We start from the raw sequence: 15,985 nt of genomic DNA on the forward strand, positions 1-15,985 counted from the left end.
TTTTTTACCTTAAATGACTACTGAACGGATTTACACCAAACCAAAAAAATGTGTGATCTGTGGAACAAAATGTAGCTTCGTGCCAAATGTGGCGTAATTCCGTTCAACGGTTTCAGGCTGTAAGCATATCTAAAAAAAAAAAAATGTAAATCCCTATAGACATAGAACGGAGAAAAAGTGTTTTGGGACACCCCTCCCCCCTTTTTATTGCAGCCCTCAGTTCATGGATCACCCCGAAACTTTCAAGACAGCAGCTGAACTGACTCAAGTATAAGTTTTGAAAATTTCGTGAAGATTGGTGAAGCAGTGTCAAAGAGTTACTGGCAAAACAAAAAACACTCCATCTATGAAAAGAAATGGTCCTAACTACAACTACCCAGTGGCAACTCCCGCCACTAGGAGATATATATATATATATATATATATATATATACATACACACACACACACACATATATATAATGTTTTTTTCTTATTTCCACCTTTAGATAATTTTGCTGTGTACAGTATTATACTCAATACTATTTGCAGATGTAAAATTTTAAATTGCTCTTCATTTAAAGGAAAATGGAAATTACTTGTAATATTGTATATTCTTTTCAATATATGACAGGCCGCTGATGGAGATTGTGAATCTCTCTGGAGTCTCTATAATCTCTTATGAGGACAATACACATCTTATTGTCACTTTTTCGGCAGATGTGTTCAAAGACACTGAATTTCCCGAAGGGCATGCTGGCAGTGTGGAAGGAAGGATGGATGGAAGGAAGGAAGGGGGAAAAAAAAAAAAAAAAAAAAAACTGCTTGGAGCTTAATTCCAGTAAAACCAAGATACAGACCTGGGGAGACTACTGGTGGCTGGAAGGCCTTGGGACTGCTCCCAAACCTAAATTATCCATAAAAAACCTGGGCTTTTGTATGGATGATACCCTTGCTTTTGAGACCGAAGTAAGGACTCTTGGAGGTACTTGTTTTGGCCTCCCGCAGAGCTGAAGCCCATTGTCGGCTTCTATAAACCTAAATTCGGAAGCTGATTATTCTCTTATCCTGTTTCACCTGGATTACTGCAAAAAATCTGTCAGTAAGGGGCTGCAGTTAGTCCAAAATGCTGCTGCCAGATTACTGTTTTTCCTTCCTTAGTTCTGTCTCGCCTCTGGGTTCCTTCAGAAACTCCACTGGCTGCTTACTGAGAAGCACATACAGTTTAAACTACAGCACATAAGAACATGACTGCACAAGGAGTTCCCATTGATTCAGGACTCGTGCAACCCTATCCTTCGAGAGCTCTTTTTTTCAGCAGCCTTAAATCTGGCAATGAATTATCTGTTTAAAAGAAAGATACTGGAGACCATTCATTTTAGGCCTTAGCCCCAGTCCTTTGAAACAGTATGCCCCCCGAATTAAGGAATACATAGAAACAACTTTGTTTTAGGAAATGGCTTAAACTTGGCTTTGGGCAAACTAGGTCACTTCCTCGCCTTTTCTTTGTGCCCTGGGGCAGCCATGATGACATATTAGCATGACATGCATTTTTATTGGATACAATTTAAGAAAAAGAAAGTTTTATTTATTTTTACTTATCAAAAGTAGAAGATATATGGTACTCCATGGTTTTAGGCTAGTCTTACTGTCCCCTTAGAGGTCAACTGATGAGGAAATAGTAAATATAGGTTTATGTAGTGCTTCTATGAAAAATCTGGTCCTACTTATAAAACATTTTGGAAATTGCTTCATTTTGCAAGTTTGTGTGTGATACAAACTTTTTATTGTTTAGGTTTAAGAAAATGTTTTGACCTTGAATGTGGAAATGGTGGCATCATATTGGATAAGGAACTATAATTTTACTATAAAACATGTATTATTTCGTAGTACTGCTTTTAATTAAAAATGATCTATTTTTATGCATGGTTAAAAAAATCCTGCTGTAAAAACGTGATAAAAATTACATGCGTTGTAAAAGCATGTGTGGCAAAACAGCATTTTAATGTACTACCCAAGGGCGCTGGTAAGGTCAAAGGGAAGCACAGCAAACTGAAAATGATCCTGGTCAACCTGGAAGAACAGATAACATCCATGGAACTGCAGGTCCGAAACATGAAAGTACACATCATGAAGACCAAGGCAACCATCCACTCACCCGGATCCAGGAAAGACAGAAATTAGACCAGTGTGTGCATTCTGAATTTGTCCTTCAACAGTAAGGCATTCAGAGGGCAAAGATGCAGAATAGGATGAAGGAATCCATTCTGCTTCTGCCTGATGAAATATCAGGACTGATAACTCGACCCTATCTCAAAGGCTGGTACTCTATATGGCCCTCTTTGGACCATAGAGCTTACATTGCTTGAATTAAAATGCATAGGTGCTCCTCTCAGAGCTGCTCCAAGTAGGCAGAAGCTGTAGAGGGTCACAAAGATACAGGACATGTCTGTTGCATGGTCTGGAGGACCCATCTGTAGGATGTGATAGAAATCCACCCTGAGAAAATAAGTTGAATCCTGCTTCCCAGTGTGTGGTTTTGTGCAGGTAAGGACAAACTAAAGTGGCTTGAAGGCTGATGTCACAGAGAAGAGGTGACTGGGAGGGTCCATGCACCTGGAGACCTGCACGTTAATTACCTGATCCCAGTCCCCACCCACCCAAGTGCTGAGATGACTGCACTGGTGGGTAGGGGAGACTGGCAATGTCTAAATGCCAAACCACTTGGAGTAGCCCCTGAAGCACAAACACTGATGAGGGAACTGTCTTTGGGGTTTGAAAGCCTTAAATAGCACATCATGGCCTAGCTTTCCTTGAAGAGCTCCATAGCAGAATCAGCTGTGAATGTTATCCATGTATGGGGACTTAGAACAACACTACTGTCTATGGCTCACGTCAGTCTCTTTTATCCAGGCCAGTCTGAAGTACATATTTTTCTGCATTTTGACCATTCTCAATGGTTTGAGCCAAGGAGGCCCTGAAGTTTCCAGGAGCGCTAGCAGGATCTCTGACCATTTCCCAGAAGGCATGCGTTTAACATCCTAGTAAACAAATGGCACTGGCATACATCAAGCTAGGACGCCTGAGCAGAACAGTTGCTTTCCCCCAAACGCCTCAATTTGTTTCAACTTCCTGTTTGGAGGGGGAGAGTGGGAAATAAATTAAGGCTCACCTTGCTGGTACAAGCTTGGAACACCAAGCTCCCAAGTATAGGATGCTGCATGAGAAAACCAGGGTCACTAGACACCTGCTACATGGATGTTCACTGGTGGACAAGAGCAAGGTATAGTGTGAGTGCTCAAAAGGGTGTCAGGGATTCATTGAATGGTACTAATTGCTCGGAGGCTCAGAAGACACCCAGGCTGTAAAACTTCAGTAAGAACATTTATTTTAACCACAGTGGGAAGTTGTAAATCCAGGATTAAAGCAGCACATCTGACAACAACACTTTCAGGCATTTGTGGCTCAATGACGCGGGGTGGATGAGAAATGAACATTGTATCCAGGGAAGTATCACGCCCACTAGTCTCATGTAAATCCATATTTGGAATGCGTTCATAGTGTTGGGGGTCAATCTCTCCCCTTATCTCAAAGCAGTGGGAAACTCTGGTCAGAGTTGGAACTGAAAAACTGGTGGAGAAACTTAGGATGGCTCTTGCACATGGAATGTTTTGTATGAATCAGATTGTATGGGAATCAGGTGCACAGGAGTGGGTCAGAGTGTGACCTTGTTTGCAACAGATTTGACTGGGGGTCCGACACTGGAGTCCGTAGGTGAATGCTCCTTGGCACCATTGGGATGGACATCTAAGAAAGGACCAAGTCTCTGGTCTTGGAGCAACAATGGAAGTCCGCACCAGATTCTGTGGAACTAGATGTGGGTCGCGGGGGTTCAGATGGTGCAGAGGACAGATTCATCAGCAGCAATCAAACTGAAGGCACTTGCAGATGCTTAGGCCCAAAGGCACACAAGAAGGAACCGGAAGTGTGCAAATAACAGGACGGCCTCCCTAAAGGCCTCGGCCTGCTGCAGCATTGCTAATCTTTAGGAAACTCATTACATATCTGGATCAACTCTTCTAGTGTCACATTGATGCCCTCCCAACTTCTCTTTATAGTGGCAGGATGGGGGAATGTTCTGGCACGCCCTCTTGTGCTTCTGCTTCAGATGACCTCAACCATGGAAAGGACCCATTGCAAGATTGGCTTTGAGAGTGGGACCTAGTCAACACCATTGATTTAGTGAGAAGATGGCCTGCATAGCTTCTGTCATTCATTAACTTACAGCTTCACTTCACAGTCTTACCCATCTAAAGTAATGAATGATTAACTATGATCCTTTTCTTAAAAAACAAAACAAACAAAAAAATGCCATTCTTCAGCTTTTGAAGTTGTATAAATCTTCTGACTCAACTTTAATAGTTCATTCGTCATCTATCTATACAACCTAAACAAACCGGCTGCTCTGTAGGACTCAACAGTTCATGGTCGTACTTGTTAAGCAAATAATACTTTGTAAATTGTCAGCGTTAATATGATGCAAATGAAGTTTGGTATTCTGGAGTTTCCGTTAAACAGTTACAGTCAATGGACAGATAAATGTAACATTTTAGGCAGCCTCGTTTTCAGATTTTACATGTATTAGATATAGTGTCACGTACATTATTTAGAAATATGTGGAAAGTAGTCTAGAAAACGTAAATCCGTTGTGATTTGTTAAGCCATAATTGAATTTCTGTCGAGGAAAGGAGAGTAATATATACTATTCCTACTCCTCCCAATGTAAAATGTGTGTATGGTCCATATTTCACAGGAGGACCAGTGTAGCTTAATGCCAGGCCTGTCTCTCTCGGTCAGATCAGCAATATTAGGTAAAGCTGTTATGAATGGAGCATTAACACAATCATTGTCCATTTTTCCCTTATTGAATTGGCAGCAAACAATTAAGAGTACGCAATCTTTTGTGATCAATCACACACTGATTTGTACTCTCACACGGACAGAAAACACCTTAATAACTTATAATAAAAAAAAAATCATTCAAAATACAAACTCATGCACTGCTCCATTATTTATTAACATATGAATGTATAAGTATTCTAGATTTGATTACCTATAGTGACTAATTTTCAGACTTGTGATTCACGTATTTTCTAGTTTTCTTTTTTTTTTTAAACTCTTCTCACACATAATTTCAGGGTACACACCCAAGCTTTCCGTAGGCTTGTGCTAATGCTCTTCTTCAGATCCATCAGTCACTGCTGAACTCTTGGAAAATCTTTTGATCTTCCTTCTTTTTAAGAAGGATTTCCCATCTGCATGCCTCTTACTATTTCTTGGTAGGTCTTATAAGTGTCTAAAGTTGTTCTTACCATCATCTCTAGTTTACATTTCAAGATTTTGTAGCGCTTAAGTATTTTCTGGCTAATTCCATTTGCTTTTGCCATGTTTGTTTCATGCCATCTATTGTTTTAATACAGCTGCCACACAAACTATTCTTCCACTGTATGGGAGGTTTATAATCCCAGTTTGTGTTTCTGTTTGTAACACTGGTAATATAAAAATATAAAAATTACACATTCTTTCAATAGCGAGGCAGTGGAAATGGTTAAGCCAACTGTCAGAGTACTGTTTGGTTCAGATGATGGGTGGGATTGACGTACAAGTTACTTACCTTCGGTAACAAAATATCTGGTAGAGATATTCTAGTTGCAGATTCCTTACCTTAGAATTTTCCCCCAGGCGTCAGACTGGATCTGGAGATTTTTCTTCGAGCAATACCCTTGCACATCGGTAGGTAGCGTTGGTCGACTCCGCAGGGGTCGGGGTCGCCGTGATGACATATGGAGTAGTACATAGACGCTGCCCTCCCGCAGTGTCAGTTTCTTTTAACGAATTTCCATGCCAGAGCACAGAGCCGCTAAGAACACTGAGATTGGAGCGCCAGAGCCAAGGACCGGAAAGGGGTTCTCCCAGTCCCTAGAAATCAGTTCGCAAGCGGGGAGGATGGGTGAGCAGTAAGGAATCTGCAACTAGTAACTTGTACATCTGATAGAGACTTCTAGTTGCAGATTCCTTACCTTAGAATAGATACTCAAGCAATGCCATCCTCGGTGGTGGGCTGCGAACTAAGATCATACTAGAAAGTCCTGCAGGACCGCATGACCAAAGTAGCCGTCCCAACGGACCGGACTATCTAGGCATTAATGCTGAGCAAACATGTGCAGGGATGCCCACATAGCTGCCTGACAGATATCCAGGACAGGAACTCCGCGTGCTAACGCAGTGGATGCAGCAGTTGCTCTGGCAGAATGAGCCCGCAAGCCACCAGGAGGCTGCTTTTTTGCCAAAGCGTAGCACCTTTTGATGCAAAGAAGCACCCATCGAGAGATGGTACACTTTTGCACTGCCTTCCCTTTCTTCACACCCACATAGCCAACAAAGAGTTGATCGTCCACCAGGAAATCTTTGGTACGATTGAGGTAGAACGCCAATGCTCTTTTTGGGTCCAATGGTGGAGTCTCTCCTCCTCATGGGAAGGATGTGGGGGTGCGTAGAAGGTAGGCAAAGTGATGAACTGGCCTACATGAAATGGTTTAACCACCTTAGGAAGGAAAGAAGGAAGCCCTAGTGCGTAGCACCACTTTGTCAGGGTGCACAGACTAGTATGGAGGCTTTGAAGAAAGGGCCTGAAGCTCACTCACCCTGCGAGCAGAGGCGATAGCGATGAGAAACTGTTTTGAATGTGAGGAGCCACAAGGGACAATTATGCATTGGCTCAAAGGGGGGTACACATCAAGTAAGTACAAGATTAAGATCCCACTGAGGCATGATGAAGGGAGTGGGATGAAATAAGTGGGTGAGCCCTTTCAAGAACATACTCACAAGGAGATTTAAAGAGTGAGGGCTGATCAGGAAGCCTAAGAAAGGCAGAAATGGTAGACAGATACCCTTTAAGGGTGCCCAATGCAGAGCCCTGTTGGGATAAAGAAAGAATGAACAGAAGAATCTCTGAAAGAGGGGCAGAAATGGGGTCAACAGATTTGTTGGTGCACCATACCACATTTATTCCAACGACAGGCATATACAGTTTTAGTCGATGGACGCCTGGCTGCCAAGATAACATTACAGACTTCGTGTGGAAGGGCAAATGTCGTCAACTATTGCCGCTCAATCCCCACCCACGAAGGCGGAGGTTGGACAGGTTCGGGTGGAGGACCATCTCCTGTTGCTGCGACAGAAGATTCCCCCCCCCCCCCCCGAAGAGGCAGTCTGAGTGGAGGATCGATGGACTTGCTCAATAGCTCTGGATACCACACTCTTCGAGCCCAGTCCGGGGCCACCAAGATAACTTGGGTCTGGACGTACTTGATTTTCTTGAGAACTCTGGGCAGAAGAGGGATAGGCGGGAAGGCATAAAGGAGGCCGGAGTTCCACTCAAGGCGAAAAGAGTCTGAGCGTGTGCTGCCTTGGAAACTCCAACGTGCAGAATAGCTGACATTGTGCGTTCTCTGCAGAGGCGAACAGATCTAACCAAGAGGTAGTAAATGGTAGAGATCGCACATCCAAATAGTGTCCACAGTGGTGAATTGTATTGAGAAAAATAGGTGTGCGTGACCAAGTACCCTACTACCAAAAGGCACAGCATAGTGTATAAGAAACACAACATGAAATGAACAGGAAATGACCACAGCACTCAAACAACGTACAACTTGGAAGAGTATAGGTAGAAGCTTAAATGTAGCAATTTAGTAAGTAAATCATTCAGAGTTCTTCTTGGTGTTCCAGTAGGTCTTTTATTCGGATTAGTTACCACGAATCCCAAAGTACAGTCAAAACAGGCACAGCCAACACGTGGTTCGTCACAACTGTCCTCCTCTGTTAAAAATACATATAGTAAAGGGTTTGAGAAATGTACATGTGGACCGGAACATAGATACCTTAAGAGAGCTAATATAAGTGTGTAGACCTGGTAAACAGAATAAGTGTACAAAACATGATGTAGCAAGATGATCAAACATGGTCGTGTGAATTATTTCCATATTGAAAAGAGAAAGTGGAGCCCAACAAAGGCATTTACAAGTGATAAGAGTATATCAAATCCAAATGTGCGTTAAAAGTGAACCATGCATAACATTTTGTTTAACCATGGTCCCAATATTACGTGGCTACTGATTGTGTAAAACAGCAACTGAGATGAGATCAATAAAAAAAGGTGCAAACAGATGGTACAAACGCCTTCCTATAATGGCAGTGTGGAGAAGGAGTACCTTAGCGAAGCATGTATAGGAGGCACCTGGTGGAAGTAAGAAAAGTGAGAGAAGGTGAAAAAAGAAGAAAGGTACAGAGAGGTAAGTAGCTGATTGGACTAGGGTTGAAAAGTGTGAAGGGCATGTAGGGATTAAGACTACCTGTATATAAAAAGATGTAGAGGGAGTCTGAATCAGTTTGTCGGTCCATCTGTTGTAGAACGTAGTATTCGAGGTGGTGTCGTCCACTGATAATAGGTGTGTAAAACCTAGGTACCTCAAGAGGTACAGAGGACCCTGGTAAGTCATACGAAAAGTTAAAGGTGTGTTGAGGTTGCCAAGTGAAAGAATTCCGAGGTCTGAAAATCGAGAGGCAAAAGACCTCCAGTGATAGTGAATGAACTACTAGAACTGTTTAAATGTATACGGGAGCTGCAAACAGTGAGGAGCAGATATCTGAAGCACAATGTAATATATAGTAGACTTTAAAGTAGAAGCCGCAGGGGCACCTGGTTGTGAGGTAAAGAGAAAGACAAAAGGTGGCAAATACGCGTTAAGTAGGGAAAGGCCCGGCGTGTTTCCAAAAACGTCCTGTGAGGAATGAGTTACGAGGAAAGACACGATGAGCTCTGATAATTTGCGTGGGATAAAACGTTGTATTTATATGTGAATGGTGTGTCGTCTTATTGACGTCTCAGGCAGGACAGAAACCTTAAATTAAGTTAGCGCAGATCTAACCAAGGCTCTCCCCACTTGTGAATTACCTTGAGCCACTTCCGGATGGAGACGCCATTCGTGATCAACAGTGCGTCGGCGGCTGAGTTAGTCTGCTCTGGCATTGAGAACCCGCCAGATGTTGAACCATCAGGGTAATGCCCTGATGTTCCAGCCATGTCCAGAAATGTAGCACCTCCTGACAAAGGGTCCAGGACCCTACCCCGCCTTGTTTGTTGGAGTACCACATGGCGGTAGTGTTGTCCGTGAACACCTGCACCATATTTATGTGGAGTCCCGACACCGCCGGAGACCAGAGGCCTCTAATCTCCGCCTCTCCCATGTTGCCGCCCCACCCCAGAAGCAATGCATCTGTCACTATAGAGAGATCTGGGTGGGGAAGGGAGAGGGATCTGCCATTCACCCAATCGGGATTCAAAAGCCACCACTGCAGGTCTTTCGCAGTCCCCTCCAAGATCTGGACCATGTCAGATTTCCCTGATGCTGCGCCCACTGGAACTTCAAGTCCTACTGCAGAGCCCGCATATGCCACCTGGCATGTGTTACTAACAGGATGCAGGAGGCCATGAGGCCCAGCAACCTCAGAGTGTCTCACCGAAACCCAAGACCAAGGCTGAAAGATCGGAATCATAGCTTCAATGTCTTGGACTCTCTTTTTGGGAGGATAAGCCGGAAACAGCTCTGTGTCCAGAACAGCTCTGATGAAAGGAAGCGTCTGAGAGGGAGTCAGGTCTGACTTCGGCATGTTTATAGTGAACCCCAGCTGGTGCAGGTGGTTCGCCGTAGTCTGAAGGCGGGAGACAACTGTCAGGGGCAAGGGCGCCTTCAACAGTAAGTCTAGGTAGGGGAAGACTGAGACCCCTAACCTGCGCAGATGAGTTGCAACCACCGCCATCACTTTCGTGAACACCCGAGGGGCACTGGTAAGGCCGAAAGGGAGCACAGTAAACTGAAAGTGCTCGTGACCTACCACGAATCGTAGGCAACGTCTGTGGGCAGGCAGGATTGGGATGTGCAAATAATCATCCTGCAAGTCCAACGCTACCATCCAGTCTCCTGTGTCCAAGGCAGACAGAACCTGTGCCAGGTTGAGCATTTTGAACTTCTTCTTGAGGAAGTAGTTCAGGTCCCGAAGATCTAGGATAGGACGCAAGCCTTTGTCCTCCTTTGGTATCAGAAAGTAGATGGAACAACAACCACGACCTACTTCTGGCACAGGGACCCTTTCTATAGCTCCCTTGGCCAGAAGAGCCGCGACTTCCTGGCAGAGAAGCACCAAATGATCCTCCGGAAGATGATGGAAGGATGGTGGCATGTGTGGTGGTGCAGATTCGAAAGGGAGGGAATAGCACTTCCGAATTATCTGCAAAACCCACCCATCCGTGGTGATATGGTCCCAGTGGGGCAGCTGCAGCACCTCAGTCAGGAGATTAGACCTGACTTCAACAGTAGGTAGCTCAAGCCCAAAGACCTCAGCCGCCCTACTATAGGTAGCTCCCTCCGCCGTAGTCACGGTAGGAGGAGACATAGGAAAATGGGTCTGAATCCGACCTCGGGTGAATAGGGCCCACCGAAGCAGATGGCGGCATAAGCAGACGCCACTCCGAATCAGAGTCGTCGGGTATGAGAATTGGGTTGACGTTGATAGTGGCCACTACAGACTTCAGGAGCGTCGATAACCGACCTGGTCCCGGGAAGGTCTCAATGGTGCGGCCAGCGTGGATCTGCGCACGGATCCAGAGGCGACCTCGGTGGTTGGGGCCGAAGCTGCCGGCAGGCCCCTCATCCAAACCTTGGGCCCGAAGGCTCCGTATCAGGGTCGGCACACCCAAAGATGAGGCGCTTGGCCTCATAAAACTCTAAGTTGGGCGGGGGTCACTACGGCTCTGGGAAGCGCAGTCGACCCAGGTGTAGGCTCCGAGGACGGAGGCCTAGTGCATGGACGCTCGTCCTGCATCACGTCGGCCGAGCGACGGGGTGAAGTCTGAGAGCAATGGGACTTCTTCGACTTCTTCTTAACTTGACCCGAGGACTTCGAAGAAGACGAGTGGTGATGACTCCATGACCAATCTCAATACCTTCTTTTCGAGACCGGGACCTATGCGGAGTCAAGTGCCGGGCTGCCATTAGCTTTAGGGACCGCTACCTCAGAGCCTTTGGGTGCATTGCCCGACACTCTGAGCATGACTTCGGGTCATGGTCACATTCGAGGCACCACAGGCAAACGCGATGAGGATCAGTCACCAACATCATCCGATGGCAGTCCTCACAAGGCTTGAACCCGGTCTTCGGGGACATCTTTGACGCACCAAGGTTGCACCAAAAAAGCTTGCCAAAACGGTCGAATTCGGCCAAAAAAATTAGCCTAGGGTAGCTCTCTCCGGATCAGCACATGGCACGGAAAGAAGAGACATCACTGCGTGAGGGCGGCATCTATGTACTACTCCCGACGTCATCACGGCGACCACGACACCTGTGGAGTCGACCGATGCCATCTACCGACGCGCAAGGGTATTGCTCAAAGAATAATCTCCGGATCCAGTCAGACACCTGGGGGAAAATTCTAAGGTAAGGAATCTGCAACTAGAAGTCTATCAGATATTTGTTTTTCGTACAGAATGTGTACAAATGCAATCTTCTGATGCAGTCAGAACAGGGACTATACGTTGGTTGTTGTACTTCCCACTAGGGTAATATTCTCCGAATGATATTAGTGCTTGCCCTGCAATGAATCTTCAAGACAGTCTTTATTTCATTGTTCTTGTTTATAATTTTTACCTTGCCTGGACTAGGAGATTTTTATTGCCATTGTCAGGCATTTTTATTGCCTTGTCACTAAATGTAAGCCTGCATTACTTTTCCTCCAGCAATTAAATGATCAAGATACATGTAATCTGGTTTGCTGCTTTGAGGAGTATTTTACTTGTGAGGAAGGCTATGTTATTTTAAAATTATGAAGGGCTAAACCCCATTTGTACCATGCCTTTATTAGGCCCCTATTATGTGCTCTGATGCTTTGTAACATGTTGGTTATATTTTTAATCCAAGTTTCATGATTGATGTTTCTTGTGATGCATTTTATAATTATCCTTTTTAGGTATTTATTAATGTCTATATATGTCGGTCTTATGATCATCTTAGAAATGATCGAATCAAGTTAACTAAAATCGATACACATTCTTTAAGTACGTAGTCATTGTTTTGATGCAATGTCTTTTACACCTACACACATTTATAGCTGTATTTCCTTCTCACTTACATTCTTGAAGGTATGTTGTGCCCCCAAATATTTCTTGGAAGACGTTCTCCCAGCAGAGAACTTGGTTTTATTATGGAAGTAGAACACTTCAAGATGGAGCTATTTAAAAAAGGAGCTCCTCACTGAAACGTGTGGTCTCTTGCACTCCTTATCTGAAAACAGATCCGATTCTGTACATGGATAGGCTGACACTTTAGATCCACAGTATTTTTCTCTCATTGAATGTTATTTTATACCATTTTTTTTTCTCCAAACAAGGGGGTCTTGGAAGATAGATTTTAAAGGTGCCATCCTGTGAAAAGCAAACTGTTCTCTTTATCCAGTTCTGCATCACTGACCGTTACTAATAAAAAAGAAAGTTGCTTTGATTAAAATCTTAAGCTGTGATGTATACTGTGACATCATTCATCAGATAGCCATCTAAAATAAATTCTTGAAGTTACTACTGCAACGGCAAGTATCATTTACATGACTGTCTAAAATGAACCTTCCAACACCGTGAATTCTCCATCTGATCTTCTCCTGTTTACCACAGGAATTTTATGTCTGTCTTTTTACAGGAACTAACATACATGTGCTGCCCTGTGTAGTAAAGTACTTAAAAAAAAAAAAGTGGCTACTTATCTGTAGCAGTAGTTCTTCACCTTGAATTTTCTAGATTCACATGCTGTGCATCATTTCACTGTCTAGTGCTGGGTGTAGAACAGTTTAGTTATTTTTTTTAGGGCCAAGCCTGCAAAAGCATGCACTAGCACATTTGTCACGCTTGTGAAACAGTTTTTAACTAAAACGTGTGGGCAACCCATTGCTTACCATTTGTTGCCATGTGTGGCACTCTTCTTTAAAGCCTCGTAATTTGTCAATGCAGGCCAAGCATAATTTCTGTTCCTGTCTGTGGAACAGGGACCAAGCACTGGTTGATTAATAAGTGCCCGTCTTCCGTCCCAATGTGATTGAGGTACTTCTTTTTAAGTTCAAGGGCCCTGGAAACATAAGGCATTTGACTGGCAAAAACGTGACCAGCAAGACAAACAAAATTGCAAGGTTTTTTCCTATGGTTAACTCTTATTTAGTCTTTTCTCACTTTGCACTCAGGTATTGTTTTTGTTTGTGGGCACTGTTCTAAAAAGATGACTATCATCTTGTTCTAAATATTGGAACAAGACATTCTTTCTGGTGTGTAATTTACAAAATTATGCTTTAACACAATTGGGCAGTACAAACCAATCCACCCCCTGATAATCAACCCCACCTCACAACAACCTCACTCAATCCAGTCCACTCTATTCAAGCCAATTGACCCCCAGATCAATCCAATCTGCAACCCTCCAATCCAAAACAGTGCGCCCCACTCCAATCAGAACACCCCAGTCCATCCCATTTCATCCCACTCCAATCCAAACCAATTCACCCCAGTCTAACCCTCCCACCAGTCGAACCTAACCCACTCTCTTCAATCCACCCCACTCCAATCCCCCATTACAACCCAACCCACTAGTCCAATCCACCCAAACAATCCACTGCACCCAAACTGAACCCACCCCATTACAATCCACTGCACCACATTTCAATCCACCTCAATCAAATCCACTCAAACCCACACCACTCTACCCCCAATCCAATCCACCCCAGTTCAATCCATCCAGACCCTCCTCCAAACCAAGTCACCCCACTCCAGTCCAATCAATCCTAATCTAGTCCAATCCACCCCACCCCACCCCATTCCATTCTGGTTCAATCTAGTCCACCCCACTCCACTCCTGGGCAATCTACTCCACTCATGTGCAATCTTATCCACCCCAGTCCAATCTAATGCACCTCAGTCTAAATCACCTCATTCCAATCCACCCCAGTCCTATCACTCCAATTCAATCCACCCACCCCACTCCAATATACCCAGCTCCATTTCAATCCACCCCATCCAACCCACCCCCACTAATCCACCCAACTTCACCTTAGCCACCCCAGTCTACCCCCAATCCAATCCAGACACACTCAATCCACTCCACCCCACATCAGTCCATAAAACTGCCACTGAACTCTACAACACTACACCCACCCTACCCACTCAACACTACTCTGACAAATTCACTCTACAACGTTATCCTCTCCCCCCCCAGCCCCCCCCCCCCTCCCCTCCCCCAGCCACCCCTCCAGCCCCCCCCCCTCCAGCCCCCCCCCTCCAATGAAGTCACCATCTTCAGATTCTTTATCACCCCCTTTTGACAACTTCCTTGTATGGTTTCCTCCTCTTATGATTTATATAGTATTTTTTTGAAAATTCACCTCTTCTGGGGAGCTGGCGTGTTGCATGCGGATACAGAAAATTCTTCAGGCTGCAAAACTAATCCTACAATAAGTACCCATTTTGTTTTCTCAATTCTTGCTTGCATTTTTTGTAGTGGTATCCTCATCCCTAGAGCAGCTGTTACTAGTGTTTATTGCAGACAGGTGTTTGAGTATCTGAGTCCCACCTAAGCCTCCTTGTTGGCTTGAATGTGTAACAGTAAAAGTGTGGTATTCTATGCACATCTGTATGCAGATGTAGTTTAAGGATAGGATAGCAAGGAACGAGATCACAGCTTCCTTCTTCCTTGCCGAGTGTGCCCTTGACTTTCCTACCAATGCGACACCCATCTTGCATCATTTCCTTTAGGACCTGGATAACCTTTGCTTGTTTGTGCAAAGGAGGTAAAAAAAAAAAGCCTTCCCTTTACATAGGCATCTGTCTGGAGGTGAGGCTATTTCATTTTTAAAAAAAATAAATAAATTTAATAGTATGTAATTGCCCTGCACACATCGTAGGTCTCTCTCCTTGACTTTTAGGCTGCTGGAATAATGTAGGTAGGTTTGTGGCATGGTTAACATCAGAATGTGATAACCCTTTCAGTATAAACTGCGTGTTTGTTCTCATCACTATTGTCCTTGTGTGTTTGCGGGTAAGGCTCTTGTGTTTTAGGGGCCTGGAGGTCACCAACTCTCCTTAATGACATTAGATGCTCGAGTCCCATGCATGGTTCAAAAGGGTCTTTTATAAGTGGTGTCAGTACCAGATTGAGGTTCCAAATAGGTGTTGGTGCTGCCCTTGGAGGTGCTATTTCTGCTGCTTCTAGGAATCTTTTGATTAGAGCTGCATTGAAGAAACATCTTACTAATACTCCCCTTGTATACACCTTTATGGCTGCCAAGTGTAGCTCGAGTGATGTCTGGTAAAATGTCTCATCTAGCAGTTATGTGAAGTATCGGACTACTGTAGCACCCTGTGTCGAGCCTTTAGTAAGCCCTTTCATGTTACACCAGTGTATGAATCTGCTCCATTTCGCAGTGTAGCATTTCCTTGTGATTGGCCTTCATGTTTCTTTAAGTCTCTCCCTGTTTCTTGCTGGAAGACCTATATGACTGGATTCTAGGTCTTCAGGAACCATGCTGCTAGGCTCCTGGTAGCTGTTTCCAGATGGTATAGCTGACCCAATGTTGGCAACAGGTCATGGTGCACTGGTAACATGAGCCAGTCCCGATAACTTTCCACTAGGTCTGAATCACATTTGCCTGGCCCACTGGGGTGCTATTAAGATTAGTGTCACTTTTGCCTGATTACAAATTTCTATTACTAGCTGTATGAACAGAATTGGAAGGAAAGTGTAGGCAAATTTCTCTGTTGAGGCTATCAGCAGGGCATTCTCGATCAACTACGTGTTGATAGGAGTTGACGTTTCGGCATTTTGCATTTTCTTGGGTTGGAAATGGGTCTGTGTGGTGTGCC

The sequence above is a fragment of the Pleurodeles waltl genome, chromosome 1_1 (genome assembly GCF_031143425.1).
Source record: "Pleurodeles waltl isolate 20211129_DDA chromosome 1_1, aPleWal1.hap1.20221129, whole genome shotgun sequence".
NCBI lineage: Eukaryota > Metazoa > Chordata > Amphibia > Caudata > Salamandridae > Pleurodeles > Pleurodeles waltl.